Genomic DNA, 27740 nt, shown 5'->3' with positions numbered 1-27740 from the left:
TTTTTTCTTTGGAGCGTCAACTATACAGTTTCTTTCTCTCTTCTCCCAATTTCGGTAACCAGAATATGACAAGGATCCTGGGAGCACAGGCTAAAGCACCTACAACAGGGTTGTAACTTGAAGCACTGGCGTCCCTGTCCTAGACCAGCCCCCTTTTATAGGGAGAGCTTCCCCTGGATTGGCTGGAAGAAACAGGAAACAGGAACTATGCTTAAAACTTGGTCTCCAACATGGCGGCATCCAGTAATGCAGATCTTTCTGCAAAGCCACATTGCTCACTGCCTCTGGTCTCCTAGCAACGGCTCAGCAAGAGCGATCCACTGTAACGGCATCCCGCCGCCATGAGCGGACCCCCTCACCGCCATCACCTGCTGCCCACGGACCCGGCGTAGCAGCCCACCTCTGCCGCTGAACGCACATCGCCAGAGAAGCCAGCCCTGCAGCCCCAGCATACCGGTAAGACTCTGGACGCTGACAAAAAGTCTGCGGCAGTGGGGGTGATGTCTGCAGCGGAAGGAGGAGGGGCTGCCGGGTGTTAGGAGTTTAGCCAAGATGACGCCTAGCTCAATCCAACTTTATTAAAAGTCAGATTGATATTGTCGGAAAAGGGTCCAAAACCTTTCGGATTTGGCCCCATTTATGACAGAAACATGAGGATCAGTGCCTATTTCGCCGAACAATGTGTTTTCTGCTCATGAGGACAGACCTCCACCTTCACTACTCAAACTTTTTTGGCTACCTGCCATGCTGCTTTCTTCTGTTATTTTTTTCTCTCTCTCTCTATCCATTTTGAAAAAAACAGGTATGTAGTTAAAAATAAAAATAAGTGACATTATGTTTATTTCTTGGTCTATCACAGAGGTGCTTTAACAGAGGAGGGGGGCCCATGTGCACTCTCCAATTATGCCCCCTTCTCCCTGGCAATGCAGTAGACACTGGCATTGTGCCAGAGTCTACTGCGCCTGCACAGGTCTCCAGGAACATTGCAGCCACATCACATTCTGTGGACATTTGCCGCTCTGCAGCAAATGCTGGGTTGGCAGGGAGATGAGTATAATTAAATGGGTGCAGGGTTTGCAGTGTCTGGGCCCCACTGGAACCAGGGGCCCCTTGTACCCATTATACCTATGCCAGTAGTCTAAAACATTATATTATTCTTTGATCTGTTTTGCTGTTCTTGACATTTATGTCTTGATTTTCATGTACAGTACCTGTTTGTTGTGTTACATGTTCTAATTATGAATAAAGGCTCTGAATAAAAAAATCTGCAAAGCTATTTTTGTGATCACTGTATCTTGCTGTATTTGCACATCTGTGTGTAACTAAGTCACAAATCTGTGTGAGAAAGATTCCAATATGAATGGCCACAGTTATTTCCCCCACCATGTTCCCTTATGCTGAATCTGTGGCTTTTTACATAAGTTGTACTAATTCCTTTGTGACAAAAGTCACTGCTTAGCATCTCTGGTACACTATGAGCAGCATTGTATGACACTATGATGTGACTAAGGCTTGGTAATTAATGTTTTATTTGCCTTGTTGTCTACAGCTGAAGAGTATAGAGGCAGCCTAGCAGGGGCAGGAAAGTGTGATTGTATTAATGACAATTGGAAGAAGGTTAGGTGAAGAGTATTTAAGGTGGCGATACAACAGGGTCTGAGTTGCCAGAAGAGTGGGACGTTTGGTGAGAATTCCTATATGTTTAAAGTGGCAATCATTTGCAAGTAGTAGAGAGAGCATACTTTTCCATCAAATAAAAAGTGACAGTTACTCCACCCACTCCACACCTAAAACCCCAACCCCAGAAAATGTAATATGCATTTTTTCTTCAGTGATGTCTGCTATAACAAAAGCCTCTTACAAGACATGTGTTGTTGCATATAAGACTTACATTACCACACCTTTGTGTTTGATATCAAATTATACTTGTTTTGGTATTAAGAAACTAATAACCTTAGACGTGCAGCAGTTTCAAATGTCCCAGTATGATACACAATAAAAAAAAGGATGAAAAAAAAGATATTACACATTGTTAAACCCCAGCACATATTGCTGCATTGGTAAATATTATAAGGCTAATGGGTGTCTTAAGGACCAAACTTGATTTAACCATATGTGTATTGAAATGGATTTATCTTAAACCTGGGTGTCCTGAGGACAACATTTGAGAATAACTGGTCAAAAGTCTACTTCAAAAAAAAGTTCAAGATGTAATATGTAGCAACTTCTAAATAGCTCACAGAAACTGCATTGTTGGTCATACGTGTAAAACCACAAACATATAAAGTTTCTTAAGACCTTTAGTGTTCATGCCATGTATTAAAAATATTTCCTCAAAAAAATTCTGTTCATATCCTTTCTGAAATATATCCTTATATTTGAAAATATGTACACGATCACCAATAGCAAAGCACGCCAGAGCTTTCTTAATTCTAAAGTAATCGACGTATGTCATCTTGAAAACTCTAAAAGAGTGAGAGGAGCTCACATCACACATTGTACACTTAATCGTTCTATGGTAAGTGTTATTATAACTGTATATAAAATTCTGTAAAACATCTTTATATCTGTAAGTATTGTAAGTATATGTGCGTAAGTGGAGCTGTGAAATAGCTCCACATACGCACATAATTGTCTTTAAAGTCCTTTTGAAGTGTTCTATAACAGCCGCTTTCACATAATTAGTGATCATGAAATGTTCTATACCTTTTTTTCTAACACTTTTTTAGAACCGTGTTTAGAAACTCTTTACCGTGATCGGTTTGCAACTTCTTTAGCACGCAGTTCTGTTGGAATATTTTTACTAAAGCATTAGTGACTGTTGTAGTGTTCGTGGCTTTTAGACTGACCACCCACGCTCTCTTACTGAATTATGGCGATAATGGTTAATATGTATTTAAAACCATTGTTGTACTTTGTGAGGTCTATGAGTGAGACCATATCACATTGCCATTACTAATTTATAACCGATACACAAATCATGTTCCTTTTATTCACAGCATATCCTGTCATTTGTTTTGCATGTGTGACCAACAATGCGGTTTGTGTGAGCTAGTAAGAATTTGCTACAGTTTACATCTTGAGCCATCTTTTGTAGTAGACTTTTGACCAGTGATTCTCTTGTGGGCCTCATTGCACACAGATTATATGTAAATCCATTTGTTTGCACAGATGGTTAAATCATGAAAACTGTGCAGACATTTTAAATTACCATTTATATATTTTTTATAAATTTTAAAACCCCTTTATTGGCCTTATAATATTTATCAACACCTCAGTAACTGCCAGGGTTTAACAATATGTAATACCATTTTTTATCTGTTTTTGTTTAAATTCTTGTGTATCATACTGGGACTTTTCAAACCGCTACACTGTCTAAAGTTATTAATTTTTTAAAACAAAAACAAGTATCATTTGATAGAAAACACAAAGGTGTGGTGATGTAAGTCTTATCTGCCGCAACACATAAGAGACTTTTGTTAGAGCAAACATGACTGCTGACAATATTTATATTAAGTTTATATTACATTTTTATAAAATTTATCAAAAAAATCAGTGAAAGTTATGAGATTGGATTACCAATAACGTACACACACTGGTATCTGCAATTAGGACAAACTTTATACATTTATAAGAAAAGACACAGAGATATGACAATTTGTCTTTATTAAGTTTCTTTACTATTTGACATACCCTGGAAGAGTTTACATAGAAATACCGGAGGTCATAGTACCCTGAAGTATACAATTGGTAAATTAGTACATCGCTAACACATATAAGAGCAGTGTGTGTTTTTAATATTACATATAATTTGGTTGTATTTATATATGTATGGTATTTTAATATTTCACAGTTATAAGCATTTTTAATGAATCTTATAAAAGTTATATTTTATGAGTGAATGAATATGACTATTAGTGTGCCACTTTAAGACCAATTCCTTTTCTTCCCTTTAAGTATATATTCTAGTATATTGGTAACAGTATCATCATGGCAGCAAACCCATATTTTGGTTTGATTTATGTGATTGTAATATGGGGTTTGGTATGCAAAATCAGATTTAAGCACTAGTGCAGTAGCTTTCCTATCCAATTTCCCCCATATGAGTGTCTAGTTGGCTGAACGTTCAGCATTTCCATACTACTAGCACAGTAGAATATATATATAATATTTGAATTTCTAAATCAATTAAATACAATTTTTAGATCATAGCAAAATACTTATAAACCAGAATGTCATCCTTTAGCCTAACTAAAGACCTGGACAATAGATGTGAGAGACTGAAAAACAGTCTAGAAACAGCCTTTTGTAATGAAACATATAGTCCAGGATTAAATAATAGAGACTGGTCAGATGATCTTTTTTCCTTAAAACAACTTTTAATGAAACATGGAAAAACTTGGTGGAACAGACTAACATTTGATCATTATATCAAGCATAACATCATTCCCAGATGTCTGAGATCAAGAGTTTTCCCGACATTTGACCTGGCAAATCATGAACTAAAGAAGGAATGGGAAACAACATTGACACAATGTTCAAAAGATCTTATCAAGATCTTAAATAAACACAACAAAATATTATTAGCACACTATGCTCAGGAAATCTCCGTACTGGGGGAAAAATTTAAGAAATTTGAGACGGTAGAGAAATTTCAACAAATATATAACAAATACAAGAAAGAGGTCGAGGAATTTGAACAGGAGATCATAGAAAGGAAGAAATAGAAATTGAATAGAGATAAAAATGAGTTTGCTCAAGATAAGGTATACAGAAGGAAATCTCATCCAAAATGACCAAGTAATACAAACATGAGTAATTAAACAGCCTCAGATATCGAATCATCAGAAGGAGAAGAATCATTAAACAAAGGTAGACTCCAGAGTAGGGATTTTTTAGGACAAACACTGAAGGGGACCAAAGATTATACAAGAATGGAAGATCTAAGATCAGGAGGGGGGAGAAGAAAAAGAATTGCAAGGGACTGGCAGTAGGAACCCAGATAGCAAATAAGAAGGCGGTGAATGATGTTACTTTAAGAATAATTAACCTTACAGACATAACACTTACTGACGATCAAACATATTTATTAAGCAAGGGGTTATCATTTTCCCCAGCTCATCAATCTGATAGGTTTGAGTGCAAAAAAGACTTAGAGCTCTTTATTTGAAAGATACTCTTAAAATAATTATTCTATACTCAACAACAAATACGTGCAGAAAGCCCTATTATAGAAGCGGGCTCCTCCTTCATTATACTGACTCCCTATTTAACGATGGAAGATCAGACCATTTTAGGTATGTTAGAGGATCTGGAATCAGGAAATGAGAAATATCCTGATCCTTTCCCCTATGAACCCAATAAAATTAAAAATGAATCTACTTTCTTCGCAGATTTTAAAATCTCTCCTTCAGCTAAAGTATGCTATGGTTTGGTATTGAGACATTTTAGATCTCATGTTCAAAAAAGAGCAAATACTGTTTCACACCAATATCCTAACAGAGGGCGAAAGAGTGTTGCTGCAGGAGATTATGAAATGGAAGGACATCATTATAAACCCTCATATAAGGGGGTAATGCACTGTTGTGGCCTAAATCTATGTACTTGACAGAGCTGAGAAAGCAATTGGGAGACCAGAATTGCTATAATCCTCTAATATTCAATACGACAAATAACTTACTCTGTCAGAATAAATCCATCATTTTAAGAGCCTGTAGGAATGGTACTTTAAAGAAAAAAGACTATGAGTGCCTCAATAAGGAGAACCCAAAAATGCAACATTGTACTTACTCCCGAAAGTGCACAAGGATGACAAGACTTTTCTTGGAAGACCAAATATCTCTGGTGTAGGGAGCCTAACTGAAAAGGCTAGAACATATGTTGATTAAAAAAATTATAGGATATGGTTGTAAACCAAGGTACATGGTTAGCCACCTACAATATTGAGAGTTTATATACCAGTATCGATCACAAAAAAGGTGTTTCAGCCATTAAATATTTATTAACGCTCTTTTGGAACTTATACTGACCAAAAATTACTTTGTTAGCGAGGAGAAATTCTACCTCCAGAGGGCTAGCGATGGGGATGGCCTGTGCTCCATCGTACACCAACCTCTGCCTGGGGTGGTGGGAGGAAGAACATGTGTTTAACGAGAACTTGGATAAATATACAAAACACACCCTGTTGTACCTCCGTTACATATATGATAAATTGATTATCTGGGAGGCATAAGAACTTCTTGAGGAATTTATTACCATCCTAAATCAAAATGATCTTAATTTAAAACTGACAGGAGACAGAAGCCAACAGAATTTAAATTTCCTGGATATAACATCAGAATAGAGATGGATGGGTGAATCAGTACAAATGACTTTAGGAAAAAAACAGCCACAAATAGTGTACTACACTCCACCAGTTCTAATTTACTGGTGACTGACAGAGCAATTCCTAAAGTAGAATTACTCTGGACAAAGAGGAATTGCTCAGATTATTACACATATCAAGTACGAAAAGAGCAAGTGTGTGAATGCTTAAGAAAAACAGGGTACAGCAATAGAATTTAAATTTGCTGTACATTATGTCAAATCCCAATCAAGAGATTCTCTTTTAACCCCCATGAGTAGACCATCAAGAGAAGAACCCATAAGATTCTGTAGTACCTTTAACCCACAATGGAAAAGCATCCTACAGAAACATTGGTCGGTTTTTTTAGACAGATGAAATCCTTAGAGAAGTATTACCAACAAGGATACAGATTAGTTGGAGGAGATCCGAAAATTTACAAAATTTACTTGTCAGAAGCCACCTTGCGGTCCCTACAAGAAAAACTGTACAATAAAAAAGGTTCTTACCAATGCGGCCGATGTAAAACCTGTAAATACATGGTAATGAGAAAATCATATATGGACAAATTTGGAAAAAGCTGGTCAATTCAGAATTTCAGCATGTCTCCAACTCCTTAAACAATTTGGTAGCTCACCTCTGAACCAGTCCAAGTTCTAATATGTCTCTTTTATAGTGTGGTGCCAAGAACTGTACACAATACTCAAGATGTGGTTGTACCAACGATTTGTACAGTGGCAGGATTATGCTCTCATCCCTTGTCTCAGTTCCCCTTTTAATGCATGCTAACACTATATTTGCCTTTGTTGCTGAACTTTGACATATTGTGACCAGAATTGTGTATTGCTACTAAATCTACTATCAATGAACATCCCCAAATCCTTTTCTAATCAGTTTCCCCAAAATTTTCCCCCAATTACTTGGTAGGTTGAATGTTTTTCTAGTCCCAAAGTGCATAACTTTAAATTTTTCCACATTAAACCTCCTACACCATTTCGTTGCCCAAACTTCCAGTTTAATTAAATTGTTCTGAAGAGACTCCCCATCCACATCTGACTTGATTACCTTACATAATTTAGTATCGTCTGCAAAACAGACCCTGCGGTATTCCACTGATTACTTTAGCCCAGGTGGAAAACATCTGATTAATCAACATTCACTGTTCCCTGTTATCAAGCCAATTACTCACCCATGTACAAATAGTGTCTCCTATACCGTGCTTTCTTAATTTGAAAATCTGCCTCCTGTGAGGTACTGTGTCAAAAGATTTAGCAAAATCCCCAAAAAACACATCTACTGCGTTTACCTGGTCGATATTGTCACTTACTATCTCATAGAAGCTAATCATATAAGTTTGACATGGCCTATTTCTCACAAAACCAAGCTGGTTCTTATTAATGGCATGGGCGAACTCCAAGTAATCCTGTATGCTGTCCATTAGTATACTTTCCAATAGGTTCCCGACTATTGATGTCAGACTAACCAGTCTATAGTTACCAGGATGAAGTTTAATACCCTTTTTAAATATTGGAACTATATCCGCTAGACTCCAGTCTTTCAGTACCATGCCTGATCTACGGTAAGTGAATTAGTGAAAATAAGATACAGTGGCCTTGCTATTTCAACATTTAGCTCCATCAGAACCCTTGGATGTAGGCCACCTGGACCAGGAGGTTTATTAGTCTTAATTTTTTTTTATCATTCACAGACTTCTTCCTCTGACATATAAATATTAAGCAATGAGCCTTTATCATTACTATTATTGTTGTTACTCACTAATCCCATCATCTGGTCCTCTCTAGTTAACACTGATGAAAAAAAGTGTTCAGAATTTTTGCTTTTTTTTTTAATCATTTATCAAGTATTCCAGTTAACTTATTAATGGTCATATATTCTCTTTTTTTAGCCTCTTATCACTTATGTACTTAAATAATTTTTATAGGTTAGTTTTACTCTCCTTAGTGATTTGATTTTTGTTTTCTATGTTATTTTTTCTTATTTCCTTTTTGCATTTTTTTTACATTTCTTGTAGTACTTGAAGGACTCTGCCTTCCCGTCTGATTTGAAAGCTTTGAATGCTCGCCTCATTTTATAAATTTTTTACTTTACCTTTTTGTTTATCCACATTTATTTGAATTTAATATTTTTATTTTTACTGGCCAAGGGGATGAACTTATGGGTATTTTTGTCAAGCATTATTTTAAAGACATCCCACATTTCAGCAGTGTTCTTTCCCTGAAACTAAGTTCCACAATCTATGTGCTTTAGTGAGTGTTTCAGCATATTAAAATTTGCTTTTTTAAAGTTAAGAGTCTTAAGGGGGGTACACATGGAGAGATCAGTGATTCAATTCTAAGTGACTGACTAGATTGCTCAGAACTTAAGCACTGATCTCTCCATGTGTACCCCCCACAGCGATAGTGTTGGTGCTAGATTGTCCAATCTAGTACATAACTCATTTCACCCACTGGGTGAAATGAGCGCCCCCCCATATCCCCCCTCACACAGCTCATATTGCGCTGTGCTGGGTGGAGAGAGAGATGTGTGCTGAGCGGTCTGTGTTAAGATTGCTCAGCACACATCTCTCCCATCAGTACTGGCTTTTATTTGTACTATTAGAGTTCTGCTTTTGGTGGTCATTCCGAGTTGTTTGCTCGTTGACGTTTTTCGCTATGCTGTGATTTGTTGCTAAATGCACATGCACATGGTACGCAGTGCGCATGCGCTTAGTTATTTCACTAAAAACTTAGCAGTTTTGCTGTCGTTCGTGCGGCGCTTTTCAGTCGCACTGCTGATCGGTGAGTGATTGACAGGAAAGGGGCATTTCTGGGTGGTAACTGAGCGTTTTCCGGGAGTGTGCTAAAAAACGCAGGCGTGTCAGGGAAAAACGCGGGAGTGTCTGGAGAAACGGGGGAGTGGCTGGCCGAATGCAGGGCATGTTTGTGACATCAAACCAGGAACTAAATGGACCGAGCTGATCGCAATATAGGAGTAGGTCTGGAGCTACTCAGAAACTGCAAGAAAATATTTAGTAGCAATTCTGCTACTCTTTCATTCGCTATTCTGCTATGCTAAGATACACTCCCAGAGGGCGGCAGCCTAGCATTTGCAATGCTGCTAAAAGCAGCTAGTGAGCGAACAACTTGGAATGAGGGCCTTTTACTGCTAATGTCGAATGTGATCATATTATGATCACTGTTACCAAAGGTCTCACCTATTGTGGTATTCACTATTATCTTCATGATGTTAGTTAGTACTAGTTTCAGTATAGTCCTTACTCTGCTTGGTTCTTCAACTATTTGCAACAAGTAGTTACCCTTTAGCACATTTAAGAAACTTTTACCATAGCTGTATAACATGATTTGCTAGCCCAATTCTTGTCTGGATAATGAAATTCCCAAATGATTAGGACCTCCCCCAGTCCACTAATACAGTATCATATATAGCGCTTCCTTAGTCACACTAATACAGTATCAGACGGTATATAATATGTCCCTATTTAAAGATTTTTTGTAAATTTCTTTCCCATGGAAATATCAACCCAAAATGTCTTGACAATATTTCCTTTTCCCTCGTGTCAGTGTGAGACAATCTGGACATGGTCTTGTGTTAGTGTGAGATAATTGGGAGACACTCTTGTGTCACTCAGAGATGCCTAATAGATGGTGTTAGATGATCAGGTGATGTTCTTTTGTCAGTGCAAGATGATTGAGAGGTGGTCTTGTGTCAGAAGGAGTTGATCAGGAGATGGTCTTTTGTGTATGCGTGAGATAATCAGAAGATGGAGCGGTGTCAGTGTGAGATACACAGGAGATGGTCTTGTGTCAGTGTGATATAATCAGTAGATGGAGCTGTGTCAGTGTGAGATGATTGTCAGATGGCCTTGTGTCAGTGTGAGATGATCAGGAGATGGATTTGTGTCAGTGTGAGAGGATATAGAAATGGTCTTGTGTCTGTGTAAGAACATGAGGAACAATGTCATAAACTTATATACGGAGTACAATAACACAAATGTGCTTAAACTTGTTCTGAGCAACTTTTAGGCTTTCTTTTATTTTAATTTGGGTTAAAAAAGAAAAAAACACATAACCCGCTCCCCTTTTCCAAATGGCGGACCTCTATGTAACATCTGTCACTTGGAGACCCGCCAGTTATTCAGTGAGTGCCACGTTGTAGTTCGCTGCTTATTGGCTGTGTGCTCCCCACCTGTCACTTGAGCAGAGCCCATAGAGTACAATGGGAAAAAAAAAACCTTATTGAAATCTATGGGTATGAACTGGCGGTCTACCGCAGACCACAAATTTAATTGAGATCACACATAAAGGTGAACTCAGTTAACCTTGTAGTATGCGGTAGACCTATACTGCATGGCACTCCCTGATTGGCTGGAGGATCTCCAGGTTACAGATGTCACATAGAGGCCCACCATTAAGGAAAAGGTGTATACACATGGATCCCCTCACATCCGGTTTGATTGGTTTACATGGGGTGTTTGTTTTTAACCTTTGGATGCCTACATGGAAAGAAGAGGACTGATCTACACCGGATTTAGGTGAATATTATTTTTTAACAGGTACCCTATATATGTCTCCTTGGACTATGGGACCAAAGGGCTCTGTGTGATGGTAGGTAAGTATATGTAAGTTTGAGTGTGTATGTGTGCAAGTATGCTTTAATGAAGTGATACTTTCACGGTGTGTGAGTGATGGCTTTATTGTTAGATTTCTATTACAATGGAACTACAGATACTGGTACTTGTGGTTCTCCAAGTGCCAGCATATGGGGGGATCTTGCTGGGACCTATAGTTCCACTGTAAAAGACAATATTAATTCTTCATTTTATATAATTAAGTAGGAAGTTACCATCTACAGCCATTGGGTTGTGGCCATAGCCTTGGGCTTCAGCTTTGGCATTGGTTGTGTGTCTGGAGAGGGGAATCCCTTTATTGGTGCATCCCCACTCCCCCAGGGAACCTCAGCCAGGGCTGACTAGTTGAAGATTTAATGCTATGGCTGCAGGGACCTATATAAATGTGGAAATATATATCAAATATATATACAGGAGCTGTGATGAGTGGCCTATCCTAGCAGCTGTAAAAATGAGGGGTAGTCAAGCCCTTTAAAACCAAGGTAAACAAAGAAAAATATACAGTGCTGATTGACACAGAGTAATGTAACAATAAATGTATTAAATATTTGTTTAAAAAGACTTAACCTATAAGATCATGTCAAATAAATGAACAAGCATAAAATCTAAGTCTCACAATTAGATCCTTGGTGGACTTTGAGACCTTGGTATATACTAGCACCAATAGGCATAAGCAGGCCAAGCATATAGGCAGTCATTAATACGGACCAAGTGCATACTAGTTCATCAATTGAATGTAATTACCAAGTCTGTGTTCCGGTTAAAGAGACTCCCAATGGTACAAATTTGTATAGCAACGACAGCAATTGGTGGGGTCCTGGTTCACAGTTTAATGAGTGCTCCGTGTTCCAATGTGTGGAATCTCCTGGAAAAATTAGTGGGCGATGGCAGTGCCGGCAATGGAGTACTGGTCCACGGAGAAAGTCGAGTGCAAGGTCCTGACTGGTTTGGTTTATTCAATGATGGTGCTGGTCAGCAAGGTCCACCCAAGGTCTGTGCCTGACGCGTTTCGCTGCTCCAGGCAGCTTTATCAAAGGTAGTGTGGTAATTACATTCAATTGATGAACTAGTATGCATTTGGTCCGTATTAATGACTGCCTATATGCTTGGCCTGCTTATGCCTATTGGTGCTAGTATATACCAAGGTCTCAAAGTCCACCAAGGATCTAATTGTGAGATTTAGATGTTATGCTTGTTCATTTATTTGACATGATCTTATAGGTTAAGTCTTTTTAAACAAATATTAAATACATTTATTATTACATTACTCTGTGTCAATCAGCGCTGTATATTTTTCTTTGTTTACCTATATAAATGTGTTCCCCGGCTGTGGGATTATCTTCTTAACTAGTGAAGCCAGGTGTTGGTTTCAAAAATACGTCATCCCCCCCATATTTTTAGAACCATGACTGGTCCAAGAGCTGGTTGTAAAAAGACAGGGAGACCCCTACTGAATTTTTCCCTGTATTTTAGCAACCAGAACCAGCTAAAAAAGCCCTGGGCTGGTTATGGTTTAGGGGCAGAGCCGGCGCTACCCGCTCAGCAAGGGTATGCAGTGCAGGTAGGCGCCAAGCTGAAGAGGCGCTCTGACTGCACTGCTACCCTGCTGCTGCTGGCTGCCGCTGCGCCTATCATACGGCGCAGCGGCAGCCGGCAGGGTGTAGCGCGGTTCCCCGGGTAATGTCCCTCTGGCTGCCTCCCCCTCCGTCCCAGAGAGACTGCTGCCGCCCACAGTGCACACACAGCGCCACCACTGTCCTCCAGAGATGCCGCTCCTGGCTGATTAACAGGGCAGAGCAAGCGAGAGAAGGCGGAGGAGGTGCAATCCCAGCCGAGGCCTGCTACAGGTACGTGGGGTGGGAGAGGAGAGGAGAGGGAGAGTGTGCCGCGTAGAGGAGCATTTAGAGAACCCAAGCACAGAGCATGAAACAAAGTCAGTCACACTGTGGAATTGTGTACTGAAGTGGACTCGCTCATTCACTCCAGTCACCAGGGAAGCTAAGCAGTGCAGGCACTCTGTGTGTCAGCAGTGTGTGTGTAGGGCACTCAGCGTGTGTGTATATGTGGCATTTATCATGTGCATAAGGGGCGCTGCTACCGTGGGCATGTGTAAAAGGCATTCTGCTGCCCTGGGCATGTGTAAAAGGAGTTCTGCTACCCTGGGCATGTGTATAAGGTGCGCTGCTACCCTGGGCATGTGCAAAAGGGGCGCTGCTACCCTCGGCATGTATATAAGGGGCGCTGCTACCTTGGGCATGCGTATAAGGGGCGCTTCCACCGTGGACATGTGTATAAGGTGCGCTGCTACCGTAGGCATGTGTATAAGTGGCACTGCTACTGTGGGCATGTATGTAAGCAGCACTGCTACCATGGGCATGAATATAAGTGGCACTGCTACCGTGGGCATGTATATAAGTGGCACTGTTACCGTGAGCATGTGTATAAGGGGCACTGCTACCGTGGGCATGTGTATAAATGGCACTGCTACTGTGGGCATGTATAAAAGCGGAAATGCTAACGTGGGCATGTGTATAAATGGCACTGCTACTATGGGCATGTGTAGAAGTGGCACTGCTTCTGTGGGCATGTGTATAAGCGGCACTGCTACTGTTGGCATTATTATGTGTATAAGCGGCACTGATATGATGGGTATGTGTATAAAGGGCACTTCTACTGTGGGCATTATTATTATTATTACATGCGGTGTAATGACAATAAGATAGCGCTACTGTGTGGCATATTTTTAATTGGGGTGCTATTGTGTGGCCATGCCCCTTCCTTGTGATACCACACCTTCTTTTTTAAGGCGCACACTGTCCCTTTATTAAGTATTGGAGAGGGCGCAAATTTTGTAGTTTGCAGGGAGGCGCCAAACACCCTAGCACCGGCACTGTTTGGGTTTTTTTTTAATAAACTTTTTTTTAACAGTTTCAGCACTTTTCCTGACAGATGCATGCACAGATATCACAGATCTGTGCATGCTTCTGTCAAACGTGCAGTGTAATGAAATTGACATTACAATGTGTAAGTTTTCATCTGAGAAAACTCGTGCACACTCGCACAATGGCCCTCATTCCGAGTTGTTCGCTCGCTAGCTACTTTTAGCAGAAATGCAAACACAAAGCTGCCGCCCTCTGGGAGTGTATCTTAGCATAGCAGAATTGCTAACGAAAGATTAGCAATTGCTAACGAAAGATTAGCAATTCTGCTAATATTAGCAGAATTGCTAACGAAAGCAATTTCCTTGCAGTTTCTGAGCAGCTCCAGACCTACTCCTAGATTGCAATCACCTTAGTCCGTTTAGTTCCTGGTTTGACGTCACAAACACGCCCAGCGTCCGACCAGCCACTCCTCCTTTTCTCCAGCCACTCCTGCGTTTTTACCTGGCACGCCTGCGTTTTTTAGCACGCTTCCTGAAAACGGACAGTTTTCGCCCAGAAACACCCACTTCCTGTCAATCAGCAGAGCGATTGAAAAGCTTTGTTCGCCTGTGAGAAAAATAGCATCGTTTTGTGTAAATTTGCTTAGCGCGTGCGCCCTGAGATGCATACACATGCGCAGAACTGCCGGATTTTAGCCTATTAGCAATTCTGCTAATATTAGCAGCGAGCGAACAACTCGGAATGAGGGCCAATGTAATAGCCTCACACTTATAATTTGCAGTTTAATAATTTGGGCTAGTTTTGTGACAAACTTGAACCTTCTAATGTGCGAGAAGGTGCGCTTTTGTGTGCAAGTATGCAGGTTTGTAAAAATAATGATACTGAATAAAGGTAAAAAAGCTGTAATTTACATAATTTGATCACTTAAAAAATTAACACGATAGATAGATAGATAGATAGATAGATAGATAGATAGATAGATAGATAGATAGATAGATAGATAGACCAAATGTATTTTATAAGGGTTTAGTATGGGATCCTGGCTGGCGGGTTACCGTCAGTCACATGATCGACATCAGCATCTCGACATTTAGAGTACTGACAGTAGATGAGGTCATTAATTTACCCCTCCCCTGTCCTCTACCCTAACCGTAACCCACCTGTGATGGCGGCTAAGGCTAAGACTCAGGGGGTGCTGGCAAGGGCTAAGATTTTTTTGGGGGGGGCTATGGTTAAACCTCCCCTCTAGTCTACTGCTTCTTTCACAGAAAAGTGTTTAAATTAAAAGCTATTGTGTCATATACTGTATACCTGCTTGCCTTTTCATAGAATAAAGCAAAACTATGAAAACAGAACAATTATTGCTAATTAGCCAAGGATATTCTGAAATGACCTTGACAGATCAGTTGGTTTCCCATTGAAAAGATAATAAAGAATTGGATAATAGTCATATTTAAAACTTATTGCTATCATGACTTAGCATCACTCATGTTTTCAATCTTCGAATCAGTCATTCAGCCGTTTTAACTGTAAAAAGTAATCACTCTGCAGTTTGGTATCATCTTGTGCACCACAATGAACATGGTCCATGGAAAGCAAAGGAGAGTTATCTGTGATCAGAAAGAAAATTATAGACATGCACATTAAACGTAAAGGCTGTAAGACCTTGTCCAACATTCCTGTGACTACAGTTGCATATATTATTATGAAGTTTAAGTCCATGTGATTGTAAGCAACCTCTCTGGATGTGGTCACAAGAGGAAAATCAACCCCAGATTAAACTGAAGGATAGTGATATTGGTAAAAAAGAACCAAGGAAATCTTCTAAAGAGATACAAGCTGAACTCCAAGGTCAAGGTATATTAGTCTCTGATCACACAGTCCAACACTTTTTGAGTCACAGTGGACTCCATTGAAGATGACCCAAGTGGAATCCACTTTAAAAAACAAAACACATAAAAAGTCCAGGCTAGAATTTTCTAAATTGCATACTGACACAATGCTTCTGGGAGAATGTACTATTCACTGATGAGTCAAAACAGGAGCTGTTTGGCATGTCACATTAGCTTTGTGTACACAGATGGAAAAAGTAATCTTTAAAAGAATAGACCACTATACCTACTGTGACACATGGAGGAAGCTTGGTTATGTTTGGGGGCTGCTTTTCTATGTCTGGCTTGTATCTGTGTATCTTGTATTTTTTGCAGCGTACAAAGAAATATCAAGATTATTAAGGCATTTCGGAGTGAAACATACTGCCCAGTGTCAGAAAGCTCAGTCGCAGGTCATGGGTCCTCTAACAGGATAATGACCCAAATTAAATAACTAGGAGTATCCAAGAATGGGTCGAACAGATCATTAATCTGTTCTGAAGTGGCATCTATGAGCCCTGAACTGAATCCTATCCAACAAGAAAGAGATGAAACATGCAGCCTGGAGAAGGTACCTATCACACCTGACACAGTTGTAGCAGATTGCTCAGAAAGAGTGGCACAAACTACCTGCTGATGGGTGAAGAAGTCTCACTGAGAGCTACCGATATCGCATGATTGCAGTGATTGCCTATACAAGATGAGCAACAAAATATAAGGATAAGAGTCCCATCATATCATATAATTTTAATTTGTTAATTTTTCATTAATTTAATTTGTTTATTTCAAATATTCTGTTGAATCAAAAATCTAATGCAAAGTCTGATATATATTAAATATGCCAATTATTTTATCACTTTCAAGTTATTTCAGTGAAAGAAAACCTGGGTTCTATTTTTTTCTTGGAAAATGTGACTGGATGCAGGGCCAAAGAGAGCTTGGCTGGGCCCTGGTAATGAAGGGGGCATGGCCTTATAGCAGAGTTGTGGTCACACCCCCTTTAGTAGAATAACATTACAAACTACTGTTCATGCACACAAATCGGCACCAACCTGCCCAGTAGATCAGATCAGCGGGGAAGCTCAGTTCAATTGCACACACCCCTCAGGCAGAGGAGACTGCTGCATTCAATGGCAGCAGCTTCCCTGCAACCACAGCAGCCCAACACACAGCAGTGTGTGCTTAGCTTTTGAAAGAGGCTGCTGCTGGCTGACAGATAAGAGAGGAGTGATGTGTGTTGGGCCAGTCCTGAGTCTGTCTACTGTGTAGTGGGTGGGTAACTTTGCTGCCTCCACCAAGCTCCTAAACTGGCATCTGGAACCACTTCTCCCAGGCTCCTACTATCAGCACTTGGAACTCCCTGCTTCTTGGTATGTGTAGATATGTAATTTATTATTTATTATTATTATTATTATTATTTATTATTTATTACCAGTTATTTATAAAGCGCACACATATTCCGCAGCGCTGTACAGAGAATATTTGCCCATTCACATCAGTCCCTGCCCCAGTGGAGCTTACATTCTATATTCCCTACCACATGTACACAGACTCATTCATGCTAGTGTTAATTTTGTTGGGAGCCAATTAACCTACCAGTATATTTTTGGATTGTGGGAGGAAACCGGAGTACCCAGAGGAAACCCATGCAAGTATGGGGAGAATATACAAACTCCGCACAGTTAGGGCCATGGTGGGAATCGAACCCATGACCTCAGTGCAGTGAGGCAGTAATGCTAACCATTACACCATCCGTACTGCCCCAATATAATGAGTTATACACACCAAGTCTGACTAAGGTAGTGATCTCGCTCTGGTGAGTCTGACTAGGGTAGAGAGCTACTGTTGCTATTCCAAGTCTGACTAGGGTAATGAGCTCACTATGCCGAGTCTGACTAGGGTAGAGAGCTAGTGTTGTTATGACAAGTCTGACTAGGGTAGTGAGCTATTGTAGCAATGCCAAGTTTGATTAAGGTAGTGAGCTAGCTCTGTTGAGTCTGACTAGGGTAGTGAGCTAGCTATGTGAGTCTAACTAGGGTAGTGAGCTAGCTATGTGAGTCTAACTAGGGTAGTGAGCTAGCTATGTGAGTCTAACTAGGGTAGTGAGCTACCTATGTGAGTCTAACTAGGGTAGTGAGCTAGTCATGTTGAGTCTGACTAGAGTAGTGAACTAGCTATGCCAGAAGTCTCAATGGCAAACTTTGTCATGGGGCTTAGTGACCAGAATGTAAAATGTAACAATGTATATTATGTTTTAATTGCTTCTGATACTTAGGGGCTGATCTGAGTCACATGCTGCAATTGATTTATTTGCCGTACTTGCATCTGGGAAAAATTCAAGATGTAAGTAAAAGTCCTTCCCATGGTGTAAACGTGATTAAGTACTTTGACGCTGACTTCCAGCATCTATAGAAGCTGTAATACCATTTAGTTCATCTTTAAACACTATTATCGGTTGCACCATAGAAATGTGACCTAGCTAGCAGATACAGTTTCTCCATCTAAATATGTCCTCCAATGTGAGCGACTAAACATCTGTATATGCAACCACTTAGTAGTCTGCAACACTCCCATAAAACTCTCATACAGTAAGATGGATAATCTATTCAGGTTCCTGCATTTCAAATCACACATTTATAAGGGCACTATTGGAAGGTAAGACCTTGATAAATGTACAGTATATAACGTGATATTATTAGGGATGTTATGTACCCATGTGAGGAAGTCACCTGGTCACAGTACATGGGACCGCATATTTGCGCAAATGTGTGCTAAGAACATCACTTATACTCCATGTTATTTGTGAGGGTTTATTTAAATTATTCTTATTAGCAGTATTCTTAGTACTAGGAGTGTGCATCTGTATTTGTCTTCCTCCAGCATAGTATTAGAAGCCTCAGCATGATAGCACCTTTTAATATCTTTAGTAATAGGGTGTGCAGTCTAGGCCCCACATTTTTTCTCTAGATTTGTGTTTGAAAAATGTAAGTTAGGAGCTAATTGGTTGGTACTTTATCTCTCCCCAATGCATCCCACTCCAAGTTGTAGTACATCTGCCCCGTCAGTGTCCCCAGTACAACTTACACCACATTACAGTGCCCCAGTTCATCTTATGTCATACTATAGTGCCTCCACTTCATATTGTGCCACATCAAAATGCCCCAGTGTGCGCACTGCTGGAGTTACCAACAGTATTTGACCATTGTGCACATTTCGACTGGGAGGCTTGTTCACCGTCAGTGTGTCTGACACATGGACCATTAACAAGTCTCCCAGGTGAAACGTGCATGTTGGCAACAGACTGTTGGTAACTCCGGCAGTGCGCACACTGGAGTCTCTGCATGAGAGAAGTTTGCAGCACAAACAGGGGTTAAGGTGTCTTCTTTCAAAAATCTTTTTTCACATGTCCGGTCTCTCAGAATGGGTAGTGAGGCTGTCCTCCCTGTGGGAATTATTCTTAATTTAATTATTATAGCATGCTGACTCAAGGTTTAAACTGTGGATACTAGTATTAACTCAGAGATGTTTTGATATACAGTATAACTGGTATAGATAGACCTGAAATAGGTTGGATACAAGAGAATGTGAGACCTGACAATCTCCATTCAAATCACAGAGATTGACTCAAGTACCAATGTAATATGACACCTGCACATGACATACTGTACAATACTCGGGGATTTATTAAGTGGGATAATCTTTGGCTAGGAGTTTGAAGTCTGGAGATGTCATGTCATTTTTTGCTGTCAATGATCTCACTCTTCTGTGCTGTTACTTGTATTACCTTTACTACTAGAACACACAGAGTATCTAGTCAAGTGTTTAAAAATAGATTCAGGGTAAACCACCTAATATTGATCCCTGTTGCAATGAAAAAAGAAGTGAATATACTTCCAATGATTTAATCTGTATTTATTGAGTGTGCTTTATGACAAAAACAGGATTAACATACAGTAGTTTCATGATATATACAATAAAAGTTAAGTTTTATGTATATTTACTGTACATACACAAGAGTGCCCCCAAACGAGAGTCTTATCTTTCTCTTCCTTATCCAAATCAGTATGAACATGATCAGGATTCATGTGTAGTGTGATTTATATGCATGTGCAGTAAACAACAACATCAGCAGAGCATGCGTCCCTGAATCAGCCTTAACACTGTCTGTGAGCTGTAATAAACAAAATTGCATCATAGTCAGTAAGGTCACTCACTGATGTTCTTTTGTGCACTGCACAGTGGTCAATAATAAACCCTTCATTAGTGAAAACTTTTCTTACAAAGTATCATATTTGCAGAAATGTATCTTGTCCTGCCCAATCATCATATAAGTTGCATTTAAACCCCCCATCAATATCAGGTATCCTTCAGGTTTCAGTAGCTTTATGAAGTTCCTGAGATTCTTTATATAATCAGCTTGGTCTTTGCTGATGGCATCCAGCATACATACACTGATGACACAGTCTGCTGGTGGGAGTACCTCTGGGTCTGTGATATTTTCTTTGTCAATGTTACATTTCACAATCTTTGTTATTGCTGTCTTCAATGTAATGTCTTTGTCCTGACACAGGTCTCAGAAATATACAAACACAAAAAGTTGATTTGGATCTAGGACTAGTCATGCAACCACATGAGAAAAAAGATATAGTATTATATGGAGATTCATTGGATGGGAAGGTATAATTTAGAGAGGCTTTGTTTGTTTCTGGAAGGGTCCCTTGAAGGTGGAAGAGATTGGGCATTATTCTATACTTTCAATGAGGAACCTCTTTCATCTTTCAGGTGCATGTAATATGGTAGTGTTGGGGAAAATGTGTCCATTAGGTACCCCTGTCTGAAACACTCAGCACAATACAGCTTTTTTCTATTGTTCAGACTTAGGGAACTATTAAGAGATGACCACAGATTGCTGCATACATAGCCTGAGCTGCGTTCATCTGTGCACATGCTGGGGGCTTCCCAGCACAGGGCAAGGACGCCCAGCATGTGTGAGGCCGCCTTCTGATATATCTGCAATATGCAGAGGCATTGGGTCTTAGGTTGAACCCTAGCAGCACAGCCTGGTTGTACAGTCAGGTGATTAGTGGCCTTTTTTAATCAAAGTGGTTGCATTTGTCTTCACGCAGCTGCCCCAAAAATACAGCTGATCCAGCCCCATTTTCCTGGCGTAGCCCCTACAATGATGTAAATCTTCCCCTGCAATGCTCACTACGGTCATTCACATTGCAGTCGCATCTATGGGGGATGCAACCACAATGTGTATGGCCACACAGCTGCAGTTGTGTGGGTCTGAATGACTACCTTAGTGGGAATGGAAGGAGAGTGAACAGGGTGAGGCACACATGCTACTGCCTGCCTGCTGCACCCGGCTGATAACACTGATGACCAGAGGAGCAGAGTGCAGCAGGTATAAATAATAGCTGGTCACCAGCTTTAAGCATAATAATGATGTCAGAGACATCCACAGGCAGCCAAGCTGTGTCCTCAGGTCCCGGAACCCTTAGGCTGCTGCCTAAATCTGCTTAATGGATATGCCAGCCCTGCACGTGGGGACATTTGTGACCAGTGGAGATTTGAGGGCACATGGGGCATTTTTAGGATCAGTGAAGTGTTGAGTGCAGAGTTGCATATGGCAGAAATAAGTAGCTGCATATGGTTGCTATGGTTGCATTTTGAAATGTAAATGGCTGATGTGGGAGTGTGGAAATCATCTGGGAAGTTTGTTTTTAAAATTCTATTTCTGTGATTAACTGCAATAACTGCAACAAGAGCTGCACATGCCCGTTACATTTTTTACAAAAATGCATAATTTTAGAGTAATTGAAAATAAAGATGTCAAAGTTTTCAACAGAGAAATGGATTAAGGCCCTCATTCCGAGTTGTTCGCTCGGTAATTTTCTTCGCATCACAGCGATTTTCCGCTAATTGCGCATGCGCAATGTTCGCACTGCAACTGCGCCAAGTAAATTTGCTATGAAGATTGGTATTTTACTCACGGCATTACAAGGTTTTTTCTTCGTTCTGGTGATCGGAGTGTGATTGACAGGAAGTGGGTGTTTCTGGGCGGAAACTGGCCGTTTTATGGGAGTGTGTGAAAAAACGCTACTGTTTCTGGGAAAAACGCGGGAGTGGCTGGAGAAACGGAGGAGTGTCTGGGCGAAAGCTGGGTGTGTTTGTGACATCAAACCAGGAACGACAAGCACTGAACTGATCGCACTGGAAGAGTAAGTCTCGAGCTACTCAGAAACTGCACAGAGAAGTCTTTTCACAATATTGCGAATCTTTCGTTCGCAATTTTGATAAGCTAAGATTCACTCCCAGTAGGCGGCGGCTTAGCGTGTGCTATTCTGCTAAAAGCAGCTCGCGAGCGAACAACTCGGAATGAGGGCCTAAGTGAGATATATTGCCAAATTATAATTACAGCATTTTGGGAATGTTGTGCACAACGTCTTCAAAGAAGAAGTGTTGTAGCACACAGTAAGTTGGGAGTCCTATATGTATACCTGGGGGCAGTTATAACTCACACCAATCTATTGTTAAAAATGTCACATTAGACAGGAAGGGACAGTTAATTGTTCCAAATTAAAATTCAATTATTGGTGAATTTACAAACATTATGGGCCTCATGTAATAGCCTAAGGGTTAGGAAATTTGTGATATCTCAGCAGTTTAACCAGTGGTGGGCTGAGCCGGGGGGAGGGCAGAGTGCCATTTGGACATCGGGCTAGTACAATTATGCAGCACAAGGGTCATTGCTGCATTGTGCCAGCTCATTTTCTCGACAACCAGGAAGGATCTCTCCCTGCCTTCCAGCTGTCAGTGTCATGCTGCTGCTGCATACTGCTGATTGCTGTGTCCGGACTTCTATCCCTAGAATGAAGGGGCTTAATGAGGTGGAGCGGATTAGTATAACTAAAATGGTGGTAGGCTGCCCAGTATGTGTTTTAGCACTGTCTGGCTGTATTGAGTGGCAGCAACTTTCATGCAGCTCACTTCCCCCTCCTTCCCACAGACATGACTCATACAAAGATTAGCTCCATGCCCACCAGACAATGATGAGCTGATGATAGCAATGCCTCTGCTGCTGCTCTGGAAAGAGGGGGTCTTTCATTGACAAGGAGTGCATGCAGCTGTACCTCTTTTGTAATTTATTAGAAAGCCTTTTTGGATTGGTGGGTTGCATGGAGGGGTTGGGGTGTAACGAGGTCTGAGACATGGTGGTGCCTAGCAAACAGCAGAGAACACTGCCTGTTTCATTTGTAATGGTCCTTACATAATCTGCGGAAGTCCCGGGGGCCATTCTGTCAGCCTTAAGATGGGTACACACTAGACATTACGTATGTCATCCGATCTGGGATTATGTGAACCCATTACAGTATGTCGCTGATGATGTGCACTACCATGTGGCATCAGCAAAATCCTCCATCGCTTCTACATGAAGGTCCAATGGAAGACATTGCTATTGAGTACCATGCTGCTAAATGCAAATAGCTGCCCCATCATTGCTGCCAGCATCAGCAAGTCTTTATGCACTTGCCAGTGCCTGTACCCCTGCCTGCTCCCATTGCTGCCGATGTCACTGGTTACACACATCGTGTAGTGTGTACCCAGCTTCTCTTCAAAGCTGGACCTGGCAGCTGCTGACACTACATCTGATTGCATAATGGTGGCATGCAGAGGAGTCTGATGTTATAATAGTGGCATGCAGAGGAGTCTGATGTCATAATAGTGGCATGAGGAGGAGTCTGGTGGCATAACAGTTGCATGCGGTGGAGCCTGATGGCATAATAGTGGCATGCAGAGGAGTCTGATGGCATAATAGTGGCATGCAGAGGAGTCTTATGGCCTAATAGTAGCACTATGAGAAGTCTCCATACTGTCCTTGGAATATTTCTTTTATGCCATCTATTTAATCATGGTGTCACTGTCGACATCATTTCTTTTTGCTCTTTGTAATTTTACTTTGTTGACCTGTGTCTGTGTTTATTACTGATTTGTAGTATGTCAATCTTTTACGCTCCATCACTATATTAAAGTTCTCTTGTACTTAATCACTGCCTCCCTTACTCCTGCAGTCTCTCCCACTGCCTCCAGCAGTGTCTCTCACTGTCTCCTTTTCCCCTGCACAAGCGGTGATCAAATGCGCTATACTGCACTACTTAACAGTGAATAGAGGTTATAGAAATGAGTCAGTGTGCAATATAAGCAGCCACTTAGTGTAAGAAACTGCTAAGAGGTTTTCTTCATATCTCACCACAAGTGCAAAATATAGAACATTGGAGCAAACACTTAGCCGGCGCTTGGTCAGGTTCTCTTGGTCTGATGTACTTTTTATGCCTCCGCCATATATCAGATTACCATAGAACACAATAAAAATAGGTATATAAAGTGTGATACCATTTAATACATAGACATAAAAAACATAAAACTCCAAACAAAATGGATCAACTTCATCACAAATCCTAAGACAGCATGCTAAGCGGGTAATTACTGAATATTATCAGAACTGTGGCCAAACAGTTCCTAAAAGTGCATAGGTTCAATTTAGGGATTCTGAATAGTCCCAAAAAAAACTGGATCGAATCCGCTGATAATCGGTCATCCACTCTGCCCAACTCTACTGCCACAGGAACACCGATGTGTTTCTACCCCGGGCTGTTTTTTTTTTTAAGGTGCTGCTCAGAATTTTGATCAGTCTAAAATGCAAGTTATTTAAATGTTCAAAGCACCAATCACAGTCCACTGTGCGCAGTTGGACCCTATACACAATGATGACTACATGTCCCATGGTCCTCTGCTGCATACGTATACTCCCCCGATACACCCCTTTGTATATCCGGGATGTCATGGTAACCTGATGCCCAACAGTGACTCAGCACGGAGCCGCGATGTCACTTCTGGTCTCCGGGCATCATCCTGTTGTTATTTTAAAATATTCCCGGTGGAAACAGTAACAGCCTCTTTTATTTTCTCTTAGCTCCTGTCTCACGTTTGTTCATGGAGCTCCTGGAGTCTTTTCATCAAAACAGGGCTGGAAGTGACGTTACACAAATTCTGATACTAAAGGGAGCTGTGATTCAAAAAAGTTTGTGAATCACTGCCCTAGATGTTTCTCCATTACTACAGTATCTATGGTGGGATTAAAGCAATGATAATAAAACCTTTTGACAAAAAGGATAGATTTCAGAATAATTTTTTTTAAAGATATGAGATTTGGCTATAACTGAAAGCATAAATTAGAGCCAAGGTAAACACTGAGCGTTTCACTCGCTATTGGCCCCAAAGTTTTTCATATAACTTTTAAAGTAATTGACATACAGACCTTGGTCTATGATAACCATGAGGAAGTCATAGCAAGTGTTGAAAGTGTTTACTTCAATTGCTTCAAAGTTATAAGAAAAACTTTGGGGCATCAGCTAGTGAAGCACCCTGTATATTAGAAATGTGCTGTTTGGTTCTTAAGAAATCCGAAGCCATGGAAAATTTGCTGATCCAAACCAATTCCTAGTTCGATGATCTAGACATTTGGAATTTGGATTTTAAATCAAAATTTCAGGTGTTGGATTGCAAAAATTAATTGATTTTAGTTATTTTTTATCAATTTTCTGGGCTTACACAGGCTTTCTGTCATAGAGCGGCTTGTGAGAGCAAGGAAATTGCATCTCGCGATGCAGTCCTTGGCCTCGCCACTCCCATTGAGGGCAATACACCCTTATTACTGGCAATGTCAGCCGCCCCAACCCCCTTCCTCCCTGTGAACGCCTCTGTCTGTCAATCAGGCAGAGGCATTCGCATCACTGCTTTGTGATCGCAGGACCCGTTCTGCACATGTGCCGAATGGGGTGAGGTTCATAGGGTCGACAGTGTCTAGGTCGACCATGTTTGGGTCAACTACTATTGGTTGACATTAACTAGGTCGACAGGGATACTTGGCCGAAAGAGTCTCTAGGTTGACATGGTCTAATTCAACAGTTCAATTGGTCGACATGGGCTTTTAATGTTTTCTGGGATTTGTTTTCTCTGTACAGTGATCGGGAACCACAATTAGTGCACCATCTTTGCTCGCCATGCTTTGGGCAAAGAGCCTCGCTCCGCTACCGCTGCATTCGGCACAGGTTACTATTCCCAATTGTAGTCCGCGTGGACAATTAAGTATGAAAAAGTTCAAAAAAGAAAAATATGTGAAAAACTCATGTCGACCTTTGGACCTGTTGACATAGAACATGTCAACCTAGAGACCCTGTCGACCTTGACATCCCATTGACCTAGTTACTATTGACAAATAGTGGTCAGCCTAAACATTGTTGACCTAGTTACTGTCGACCTAGAGACCATATCCCTGCCGAATGAGCAGGACCCCACCATAATAAGACCCTTTGTGAGCTTTTATTCAGTACATACTTTACTGTTACTGAGAAAACAAATGAAATGTGGGGAGTAAAGGTGTTGGTTAGGATAAGGGGTTTTTATTATGATGGTGAAGGACAGTGGCATATCTATAATGGGTGCATTGTGTGTGGTACACCTGGGGTCCTGTATCCAACAGTGCCAAAGCACACACCTTGTACACATTTCTTTAACATTTACTTCTCTGGAATCTTACTCTGGCAGCGGCAGCTCTGCATAAATCAATCATGCCAAATTTACCATTAGGCAGGTGAGGCACATGCCTAGGGGCGGCACTTGTTTGTTGGAGGCAATTGGATGTGTGTGTTAGTAATGTCAGCCCAAAAAGTATTAGTACCTGCAAAATGTTTTTACTGAACTTTACCATATTCCATCTTGAATGGAGTGTAAACAGTCAGGACATGCACAGATTGCCCCTGTAAGCCACCTCATAGCTCACAATACAGGTGAAACTCAGAAAATGTGAATATCTTGCAAAAGTTCATTTATTTCAGTAATTCAACTTAAAAGGTGAAACTAATATATTACATAGACTTATTACATACAAAGTGAAATATTTCAAGCCTTTATTTGTTTTAATTTTGATGATATAGAAGAATTTGTGATATACTGTATGTATATTTTACCTTGTATGGTTGGTCTTTATTGGTATATTGAGAGATATATATCTATATACACATTGGAAGGATAGAAATATTTTACATTTATTTTTATTTTTTTAACTGAATTCAAGCGCTTTTAAATTTATTTTTTCTTTTTGGCTAATTTAAGGGAAATGAGTAACTCCCTCAACTGTGAGCTGCAGGAAATCAGTTTTAACAAATATTTGATCTTGCCAGGTATATAAGAGTCTGGTTTCTTTTTTATTTTTAAACTTGCAGTCCGGTTCAAACTGCATGAATCACAGGGCTTATAGATGCACGTGAACGACGTGCACTAGGGTAAAGCGCACCAAACAGTACAAACAATAAATATATTGTTTGTTTTTTCTATTTTTAAAGTTGCAGCTCTGTTCAAACTGTATGTATCACATGGCTTCTACATGCATGTGAACTAATGCACAAGGTAATGCACACCAAAAAGTACAAACAATAAATATATATTTTTTTCTATTTTAAACTTGCAGCTCTTTTCAAACTGTATGGATCACAGGGCTTATAGATGCATGTGTCCAAAGTGCACTCGAGTAAAGCGAACCAACCAACCAGTACAAAAATATGAAAAATATATTTAATTTTTTTATATTTTTAAACTTGCAGGTCAGTTCAAATTGCACAGATAACAGGGCTAAAGTAAAGCTCAGACAATACAGGAGAGTATAGCGAAACACACACCAGCATGCAGCATGCCCCTATATACACAGTCCCTATACTGCACGGCCACAATGAGTCTGGAGTTTCTGGATGGACACAGCCTGCTAAAACAGCAGCATATGGTGTAGTGTGCCCCTATATACAGTCACTATACTGCACATCCACAATTAGTCTGGACACTCTGAATAGACACAGCAGAATATAGTGCAGTGTGCCCTTATTTACAGTCACTATATTGCAAAGCCACAATTAGTCTGGAGTCTCTGGATGGACACA

General features: G+C 40.5%; 1 long non-coding RNA gene across 2 annotated transcripts in view; it reads left to right on the top strand.

The window, feature by feature from the left end:
* LOC134965636 (uncharacterized) overlaps positions 1-27740 on the top strand; it is a 298220-nt gene that overhangs the window by 227092 nt on the left and 43388 nt on the right. The window contains exon 4 of one of the 2 annotated variants that reach the window (XR_010188476.1): positions 63-1243. The exons of the other annotated variant lie outside the window; for it this stretch is intronic. This is a non-coding gene — a long non-coding RNA (uncharacterized LOC134965636). Of the gene's footprint in view, positions 1-62; positions 1244-27740 lie in introns of those variants that run through there. 2 annotated transcript variants of the gene reach the window in all.

The sequence above is a fragment of the Pseudophryne corroboree genome, chromosome 10 (genome assembly GCF_028390025.1).
Source record: "Pseudophryne corroboree isolate aPseCor3 chromosome 10, aPseCor3.hap2, whole genome shotgun sequence".
In the NCBI taxonomy this organism is placed as follows: Eukaryota; Metazoa; Chordata; class Amphibia; order Anura; family Myobatrachidae; genus Pseudophryne; species Pseudophryne corroboree.
The sequence above is the reverse complement of the archived record's forward strand: the minus strand, read 5'-3'. Positions and strand labels throughout refer to the sequence as shown.